The 9,328-nt window shown below is 37.0% G+C and overlaps 1 protein-coding gene across 6 annotated transcripts in view; it reads left to right on the forward strand.

The window, feature by feature from the left end:
* RPAP2 (RNA polymerase II associated protein 2) overlaps positions 1–9,328 on the forward strand; it is a 102,139-nt gene that overhangs the window by 14,958 nt on the left and 77,853 nt on the right. The window lies entirely within an intron of this gene.

Raw genomic sequence — 9,328 nt, forward strand, 5'->3', positions numbered from 1 at the left:
GTATTATAATAACAAAACTCGTTGCCTTTGAGCCAATTCCGACTCATAGCAACCCTATAGGACAGAGTAGAACTGCACCATAGGGTTTCGAAGGCAGTAATCTTTACAGAAACAGACTGCCATGTCTTTCTCCTGTGGAACAGCTGGTGAGTATGAACCACTGACCTTTTGGTTAGCAGGCGAGTGCTTAACCACTGGGCCACTAGGGCTTCCTTATAACAATACACCCACACCCACACACAAATACCCACACACACACACACACCCCCCAAACCAGTTGTCGTCTAGTCTATTCCGACTAATAGCTACCCTATAGAACAGAGTAGAACTGCCCCATAGGGTTTCCAAAGAGTGGCTGGTGAATTCCAACTGCTGACCCTTTGGATAGCAGCCAAATTCTTAACCACTACACCACAAAGGCTCCATAACAACACAAGGCAGTGTAATTTATGGTAAGATAGTGAGGATCTAAGCAAATAAACTTAATGACTTAAGTGTAATGAGATGCATGTTAATTAAAGAGCTGTGCCTCAGGGGGAAGAAAAAGCCTTCAATGAAGTCTTTTCTGATGGATGAGGTGATATTACATGCGCTGAGTTCAACTAGCTTCCAGTGTATTGACACATACCTTTGCCTGCCAGTCCAATCCTGTGTTATTTAGAATATGTAAAGCATACTACCCTATAGCTTTTGTTAATTGAATTAAATATAATGAAGACTAAAATGTTCATCATTTCTCCCCTTTCTTGTTTGGAGGATTAAAGATTGTGACTGTCCGAGGTGATTGGGAATTTAAGAATACCTTTTTACTTACCACTCTTTTTCTCCATTCTTGATGTTTCTTTCACCATAGCTGCACATCGCCTCTTCATCCCTACAACAGCCACATTTTCCCAGGCCTGAATAGCTTTCACTCTAAGGGAGAAGTTACCCATTCCCCACTATTAGACCAGTATTTCCTTAAGTTATAACTTTGCTTCCAAAGATATCTTCTCTACTTCTTAATTTTAGCCCCTTACGCCATCCTCGTATCTGCTTCAGCTGCTTCAAAACCGTTTACCAAACCACCATTCCTGTTATTATTTTTTTTTCAAACATAGTTATCTGATACTTCTTTAGCTGATTTAAAACTTCTCTTTTCTCTAATCTCCTAAAATCTCACCGTTTTATGTTTGAAATGCCCACTTTTCCCTAAAACATGAAGCCCTGTCACTTTATATTTGTGGTTCTTGACTTTCTTCCTTATCTATAAGCCCTTTCCTGCCTTACTAAAAAAGAATGATGAAACTGGCCTTCGTGTCCTTAATCTGAACTAATCAATTTAGTTGACACTCAAAGTGTGTAGTATGTGCTTAAGTACCTTGTAGACTTCAGCACACAAAAGTATAAAACCTAAGCTGTGAGTTTAAGGATCTTTAAATCTCATTGGGATGGCAAGACAAATACATATGTATGAAACAATTTTGTACTGACTCTAACGAGGGTCTGTAAATTAGTGAAGATGGAGCATTTTATAATGAGAAAATGTAAGCAAAGGTGAGAAAATAAACTCACGAGAGTGGGTTGAGGTGTTAGAAGTAGAGAGTGAGAACATTTTGCTCACTTAAAATAAAGGATGTATGTTGGGAAAAAATAGAAGACAATGATAGGTAAGTGACAAGGGGTCAGACGAAGTTTGGTATATCCTCAAGTACTAGGGAGCAAAATTTAATCTGGCATTTGTGTATAAAATGAATTGAAGAAGAAAGAATCCTAAGTGCTGAAAGGATCTTTGGAGATAATTAAGTCCAATTCTATCAAACAAGCTCAAAAGGATTAAGTGCAGTGTTTAAGCTAATGACAAACTCTGAACTAGGCCAGGATTCTATTCATCATAGTCCACTTGATTCAAAGAAAGCAGTGAATATAAAATATGTATTTGCCCCATTGCATATAGTGTAACTGTAGTTTTTAGTTATATATACTTGTCAATGTAAGTATTGACAGCATATCAGTATGTTTTAGATCTGAATACATCAGTGTTACCTTAATTTCTAAATTTTAGGGGCAGAGATTATGTCAGTTATTTAATGAATCCACTAGAGGTCACTGGTTTTTCACAGACAATGTTAGATTTTTTTATGTGTGCTAATGATCAGAATTCTAGAATTCAGTATTCTTTTAAAAAGCTTGTTTAGCTATTATACATATAAGCTCTACAGAAATGTGTAATATTTTAAAGAAAGTCTGTTCATATATGGTATGGAGTACAACATTCAGAACCAATCTTTAAAAGGGAAAATGGCTTTTTTTAATGGCAACATTTAGTATTTAATGCAGAGATATTTTTATTAGCTTAAAGTAGGCCATCATAATTAATTACATCATAATGTTACATTTTAAAATAAGAATTAATTTAAAAATCCATTGAAAGAATTAAACATCTTATTGCAATGACTTTCAAACTTTTTGACCACTATAATAAATACATTTTACGTTGTGACCCAATACACACATGTATCTAATAGAAACAAAAGCTTTATGAAACGATATTTATCCTCACTACATGAAATGCCCCTGGTATTTTCTACTCTATTGCTTGTTAAAAATGCTGGTAGCAGCCCACTAAATTGTTGGGTCCTGATCTGGAATTTGAAGAGCACTATTTCGTTGGATTTAGCTCAGGTTTTAGTTGTTGTTTTTACTGTAGGAAAGCCTCTTATCTACACTAGGCTTGAATTTCTTTGTTTGTAAAGTAGAATGTTGCATTTAACCTTAAAGTTCTCTTTAGTTTTAATACTTTCACAGTTCTAAGCCAATTGTGTCTTTAGTCATTGCTTTCATAGCAGAAGTTTTCTAAATCAGGAAATGTGTTATTTATAAAAATGAAGAAAACTTACATTACTAGCTTAAGACTAGGGGAGCTTATACTACCTAGAAACAAAAGTTGTTGCTATCAAGTCGATTCCAACTTGTAGGAACCCTATAGGACAGAGCAGAACTGCCCCATAAGGTTTCCAAGGAGCGGCTGGTGGATTCAAACTGCCGACCTTTTGGTTAGCAGCCTGAGTTCTTAACCACTGCACCACCAGGGCTCCTAGGTAGTATAAATGTGTCTCATTTAACAATTTAGAATACAAGTTACTGACTTAAATAATTTTAATTCTTCAGTCTATAATGTCCTATAAAGGATTAGATCAGAGTCTCTAAGTTATGAAAAAAAACCAGGGATGTTTTAGGGCATATCTTAAATAATTTGTAGTTGACATTTTCCCCTCCCCCCGCTCTCTCCTTTCCCTTTTACTTGTTTATTTTTGTAGTATTTTTGTTTTTGGTAAAAATATACAGAGTGAAGTTGACATCTTAGGTACACCATGATCTTACATACATTTGGGAATAGAATATTGAATTTGACTCAGTTTGATCTTTCTTGCATTACTGTAAAAGCTAATATAAACTTATTCAACCAGATTCTGGAATACTAAAGCCTAGTAGTGTTCCTTAAAACTTGTATTACTTTATATCATACTTAGTAGTAAGCCTCTACTTCATTACCTCCCTAGTACAGATGTATTAATAGATTTAGGAAATAAACAAATTCATGAGTTCTAGCTTCATATTTCTATGGAGACTTTGGAGTCAGAAAGGACCTTGAAGGTTTTCTAATCCCTTGTTTTTATTGTTAAACTATGAAAAAAATATCTGGCGTATATCCTTAACATCATGGAGAGCAGTAGTGCTTTTCATAAAATGTCTCCTGATGCCCTGTCAGAGACAAAACATTGACCTAGATGGCCCATGTAATGACGCAGTCTGTTGCTTCTCATATTGTTAGTTAGAAAATTTTCACCCACTTGGTGGCTAGAAACAGACCACATACAGTTTTAATGCTCCGAGACTACGTTCTCATTTAGGTAGTCACATGGTTGCATTTATAAATCCTATGTGGTTGAATGTAGGCTCTGACACGTCTTTGATGGAGGAAAGTTTCTTGAATTATAACCTAAGAAATCAGGAGTTAAGTCGAAGAATGAAGGTCAAATGTTAAAAATCAAATTCTGATTTTAAAGATCAGATTGGGGCAGTTGGTTAATGCTGACAGAGCTAAAAGCACCATCATGTGGCCCAGACCAGGGGATTTCACACATTGCAATAAACATTATAATCTCAGAAGCACGGAAGCCAAAAACCTCTGCTGAACAGCTTCTATAACCTCTTCCTGAACAATTACCTCTGTTGCTTGGTATAAAGACTAAAAGCTTTCTGAACAGGTTTTAAAATGTCTCAAATTACATTTGAAAATTTCTCACCACAGGGGGGAATTGTAGACTGCTTCTTCATACTGTAAATGACACACATGTACATTTATACATACTCAGGTTTTTTGGCATAGAAGTTACTTCTAGTTTTAGATTTACTTTGCTGAAGGTAAAGCAAATCATAATATATACTTTAGTGAGCATAGTAAGATGAAAATGTGAAGAACTAGCTTGAAGGAACTCTTTAACTAACATGGTTTTTTTAAATTGAGGTTTCAGAATTATCTCCAGTGCAACATCAACTATGTAGAAGGGAATGGAGGATACCTGGAGCAAAGAGAAATGGTACTTTTAAGAAACAAAAGTTTGAATTGGATCTAAAAAAGGATGGAAAAGGAAGACCAATATAACTTGATGCTTGTGCTTTCTAAAACAGCACATAGCAAAGCAAACTGAAGTTTTATGTTGAACCTTTCATCTAATATTTCAGAAAACTCAAATCTAGTTCTTTTTGTGTCAGATACCATCTTCCATTTTTATAGATGGGGAATCAGGAAGGGTATTTAAAGTCACTCATAAAAAACATCTAGAAACAATATTGAGAGTAGTTCTCTTTACCTAAAGTCAGAGAATGAAAGCAAAGGAGAGGAAAGTAGTACATAGTTTGTAAAGTATATTGACTTCCTAAGAGAGAAACTAAGCAAAGGTGGTGTCTTCACACCTTTTTGGGTCTTTTTTTCTGACATTAATTAGAGGCATTGTGTGTTGTAGTGTTAAAAGCACAGGCTTTGAAATCAGACCCATGTTTGAATCCTAGATTTACTACTTGTTAGCTGTGTAATCTTAGGAACTCAGTTAACCTCTCAATGCTTTGGTTTTTTCATCTATATAATAAAGCTGTAAGTTGTGTGAGGATTAAATGAAATAATGTATAAAACCACCTAACATACAGTAGACAATATATGCTATTTTTTCCTTTGCCTTCTTTAGAGATTGAATTTTCTTTTCAGTTTTAGTGTTTTTCTCAAAAAATATCAAGTTGGATAGCTGGGGAGTTCTCATAAAACCATCTAAAATTATATTTGTGACTTAGAATAATGTTTACATTTGATTACCCCCTGATTCAGACATAGTTGGGCCTTATTCTTTTTTTTGTGCTTTAAGTGAAAATTTACAGTTCAAGTCAGTTTCTCATACAAAAATTTATACACACATTGCTATGTGACCCTAGCTGCTCTCCCTATAATGTGACAGCACACTCCTCCTTTCCACCCCTGATTTCCTGTGTCCATTCAACCAGCTCCTGTCCCTTTTTGCCTTATCTCGCCTCTTGACAGGAGCTACCCATTTAGTCTCATGTATCTACTTGAGCTAAGAAGCACTCTCTTCACAAGTATCAATTTATTTCCCATAGTCCAGTCTAATCTTTGTCTGAAGAGTTGGCTTTGGGAATGGTTTCACTTCTGGGCTAACAGAGAGTCCAGGGGCCATGTTGGACCTCATTCTTATTTGGAACTATTCCGCCTCCAAGATCTTGAAATAAGAGCTTCTTGTCTTAGTTATCTAGTGCTGCTATAACAGAAGTGTCACAAATGGGTGGCTTTAACAAACAAATTTATTTTCTCACAGCTAGAAGTCTGAATTCAAGGTGTTGACTCCAGGGGAAGGCTTTCTCTGTCTCTCACCTCTGGAGGAAGGTCCTTGTCTCTTTTGAGCTTCTGCTCCTGAGTGATCTTCATGTGGCTTGGTATCTCTCTCTTCCCCCATCTCTGCTTCTCTCACTTACTTGTTTATCTCTTGTATCTCAAAAGACATTGACTCAGGATGTATCCTACATTAATCCTGCTTCATTAGCATAAAAAGGAGAACCAAAATGAGATTATAACCACAGGCATAGAGGTTAGGATTTATGGCACGTATTTTGGCGTACACAATTCAATTCATAACACCATCTCTGACCACAATTTCTGTCTCTTACACAGCTGTCACTCCTGAGTCTGCTTTGTAACTCCTGAGTCTGCTTTGTAACCTCATTTTGACCTCCTATCTCTACCCTAGCTCTATTCTGCTAGATTGGCCAACCCTTATTAGGTTCATTTTCTTGAGCTCCACAGTCTGAACTTCGACTATTGTCCTCTGAAACAGTCCCAAATTCTTTCCCCCTAACCTGCTATGTCCACCTTCCCCTAGCTACAGTCATCCCTTTTCTCTGTGCTCAGATTGCTGAATATTATTTGAAAAAGTTCTCAGAAGTGCTTAGCACTTCAGATAAACTGTCACATTTAATTTGATCCTGACATCATCCTTGGGGAAATATTATGTTCATTTTATTGATGGTGCAGCTGGAGCTCAGAGAGGTTTAGTGACTCATCCAAGGACTCCTGGCTCATATATAGAAATTTGGGATTTGAACGCAGGTCTGTCTGGTGCCAAAACCTGCATGCTTTGCGTTCTTTTCACCCTATTCCAATTTGTTCTGTCCAGTCTCAACTGTTTTTTCACAAGTTTGTCTTTGTTTGTTTATTAACTACCTGATACATTCAGATCTTTTCTGCTGTCCTTAAACCATGAACCCAACCCCCAACCCACAGTAGAAAATTTAACCTACTACTTAACTGAGATGATTAAGGGCATCCAGTAGAATCTCCTTAAACATTATTTTCTTCATGTACTCTTGTTTCTGTGCCTTCTCCTTGCAAATATAGTACCCTCCTCTGTATTAATTCTCTTCTCTCTCCACGGCCTTGCTTTATGATTTATTCCTACTCATCCTCTTTCAAGCTCTCCTTTCCTGCTGACTCTTTTTCCTCTACTTTAAAAAAGAAAAAAAAAAAAAAACCTGTAACATATCCATTAGATTTAGCAATTCCGTGGTAATTGGTGATTCTAGCAAGAGCCGTTTCAGGGGAGTAATGGGATTCCAGGAGGCAGAGAGGTGATGACTGAATAGGAGAGAAACCAATAAAAAATAAAACCAAACCCACTGTGGAGTCGATTGCGACTCGTACGACACCATAGTGTTTCCAAGGCTGTAAATCTCTACGGAAGCAGACTGCCACATCTTGAAAATATGAGTTCCGACCAAAGAAGGCTTACAATGAAAGGGAAGAGTAGCTATGTGATAGAAGGACAGGTTTTTAAGAAGTAGGATAGAATTAAACACGATTACATGCTAAAAAGAAAGGGAGAGGTTTGTGGATTAAGACCTCAGAGTGAGATCCACAGGATTAGTTTCAAATGCCTTTAATATACAAACTATATGAATCCTTAAAGATCTAGCTGAAATGACTCCTCTCTGAAGCTTTTTTTGATTTCTTGTAGCAGCTCATGTATCTCTCATTGTACTTAACACATATTCTCTTGAATGGTATGATGCATCAGTGTAGTTATTATGAGCCAGACTGCCTGGATTTAATATCTGGCTTTCACCGCTTACTAGCTATATGACTTTGGGCAAATTACTTATTCTCTCTGCATTCAGTTTCCTTGTCTATCACATGGGGATGATAGTAGTAGCTATATCATTGTTAAGAAGATTAGTGTTTGTAAAGCTCAGGGGTGGATTATCCAATAGGCAAGGTAAGCATGGTATTTACTTTGCTTACTACATCATCTGTAATGAATAATTTCACATTTTTTCACCACATCAAAGGTTCTACTTCTAGGTATGGCTGGCATCTGTCTCTTCCCCACCCCCACAGCACCTTCCTACAGAATCAAAGCCTCTTTTCAAGTTTACAATCCCTGACAGGGATGAATTACCCAGTAATCTGCCCCTGGGAAAGCTCCTAGAACATGCATTTTTCTCCTTCTAAATTGTTAGGTGTTTGAGACTAGGAGCCTATACTTTGTATCACTTAACATATCCAGTATAGTCCTTGCACATAATAGTTCAGAATTTGACTTTTGAAGGAATTTGTTGAATTATGGAGTATACTATGCATTTGCAAGTTAGCCATTGCATGTAAGAATCCAGTTGAGAATCACTGTGTCTACACGTATCTTCTTCCCTACCGTAATACTGAGACCTGAGTATAGGGCCAGGTGACACACAGATGCATGGTACTGAACCTTGTTGATTTGAACTAGGAAAACTTGGGCAAGGTTGTGGGCTAAGAGGAGTGACAGAACTACATTGTGGAAGTTGGAGAAAGTAGTAAGCAATAAAACACTCTATTGTAAATGTTAGCATATTATTTAGGTCAAGAAAGCTCTTAATGAAAGTTGTAACTATCCCCTGGGGTAGTCAAGGTGAATGCCATCCAAACAGTGTCATTCATTTTCTTCGAGCAAAACCAAATCAGGGTAGCTGCTGTTACTGGAATTTTAGTGAGTGGAAGAAAGTAGGGTAAACAGGATAATTTGGATGTTTGGGAAGAATATGCCTGGATTGACTAAGGGGCTGAGAGCTAGGGGTAGGGAAGAAGGAAAAATAGATTAAATTTCTGCTCAAAGGCAGTACACTTCCCAGTGACTTATTTTGTCTTTGCCTTTTACATTTTTTAATTCTGGGCTTTGGGGAATTCCTCACCAGGGGAATCTCTGGAGCAGTAGTCCAGGAAAGCAATTAGTTGGTTCCATCCTGTATGTTGGTCACATCTTCTGATGTGTGGTACTGAGAAGGATCCTGAGGTCTCATTAAGAGTTTAATGGGCAAGAATGCCTTGATCAGTTAGCGGTGCCTCCCATAACAAAGGGGAGGATTGGCCAGAGAAACCATTCCCTGTCTTGTCTCCTGTACTGGAGGCTGAACAAAAGATGAATGGATTAGCTAGATGATACTTAATGTAATTAATGCTGTGATGTATAATTATACAGAAAAATACTTGGGACTCTGACGTTTTTGACTGGCAGCCTTTAAGTTTTATAACTCGAATGAATTCTGACTTTATTGCACTATTTAGCTTGACTTTTTTTTTTTTTGAGAGTTTTTATCAGGAATGGGTGTTGGACTTTGTCAAATGCCTTTTCTGCGTCAATTGAGATGATCCTGTGATTCTTTTCTTTCCTTTTATTTATGTGGTGGATTACGTTGATTGATTTTCTAATGTTGAACCATCCTTGCATACCTGGTATGAATCCTACTTGGT

This window comes from Trichechus manatus, unplaced genomic scaffold (genome assembly GCF_000243295.1).
Source record: "Trichechus manatus latirostris isolate Lorelei unplaced genomic scaffold, TriManLat1.0 scaffold00058, whole genome shotgun sequence".
In the NCBI taxonomy this organism is placed as follows: Eukaryota; Metazoa; Chordata; class Mammalia; order Sirenia; family Trichechidae; genus Trichechus; species Trichechus manatus.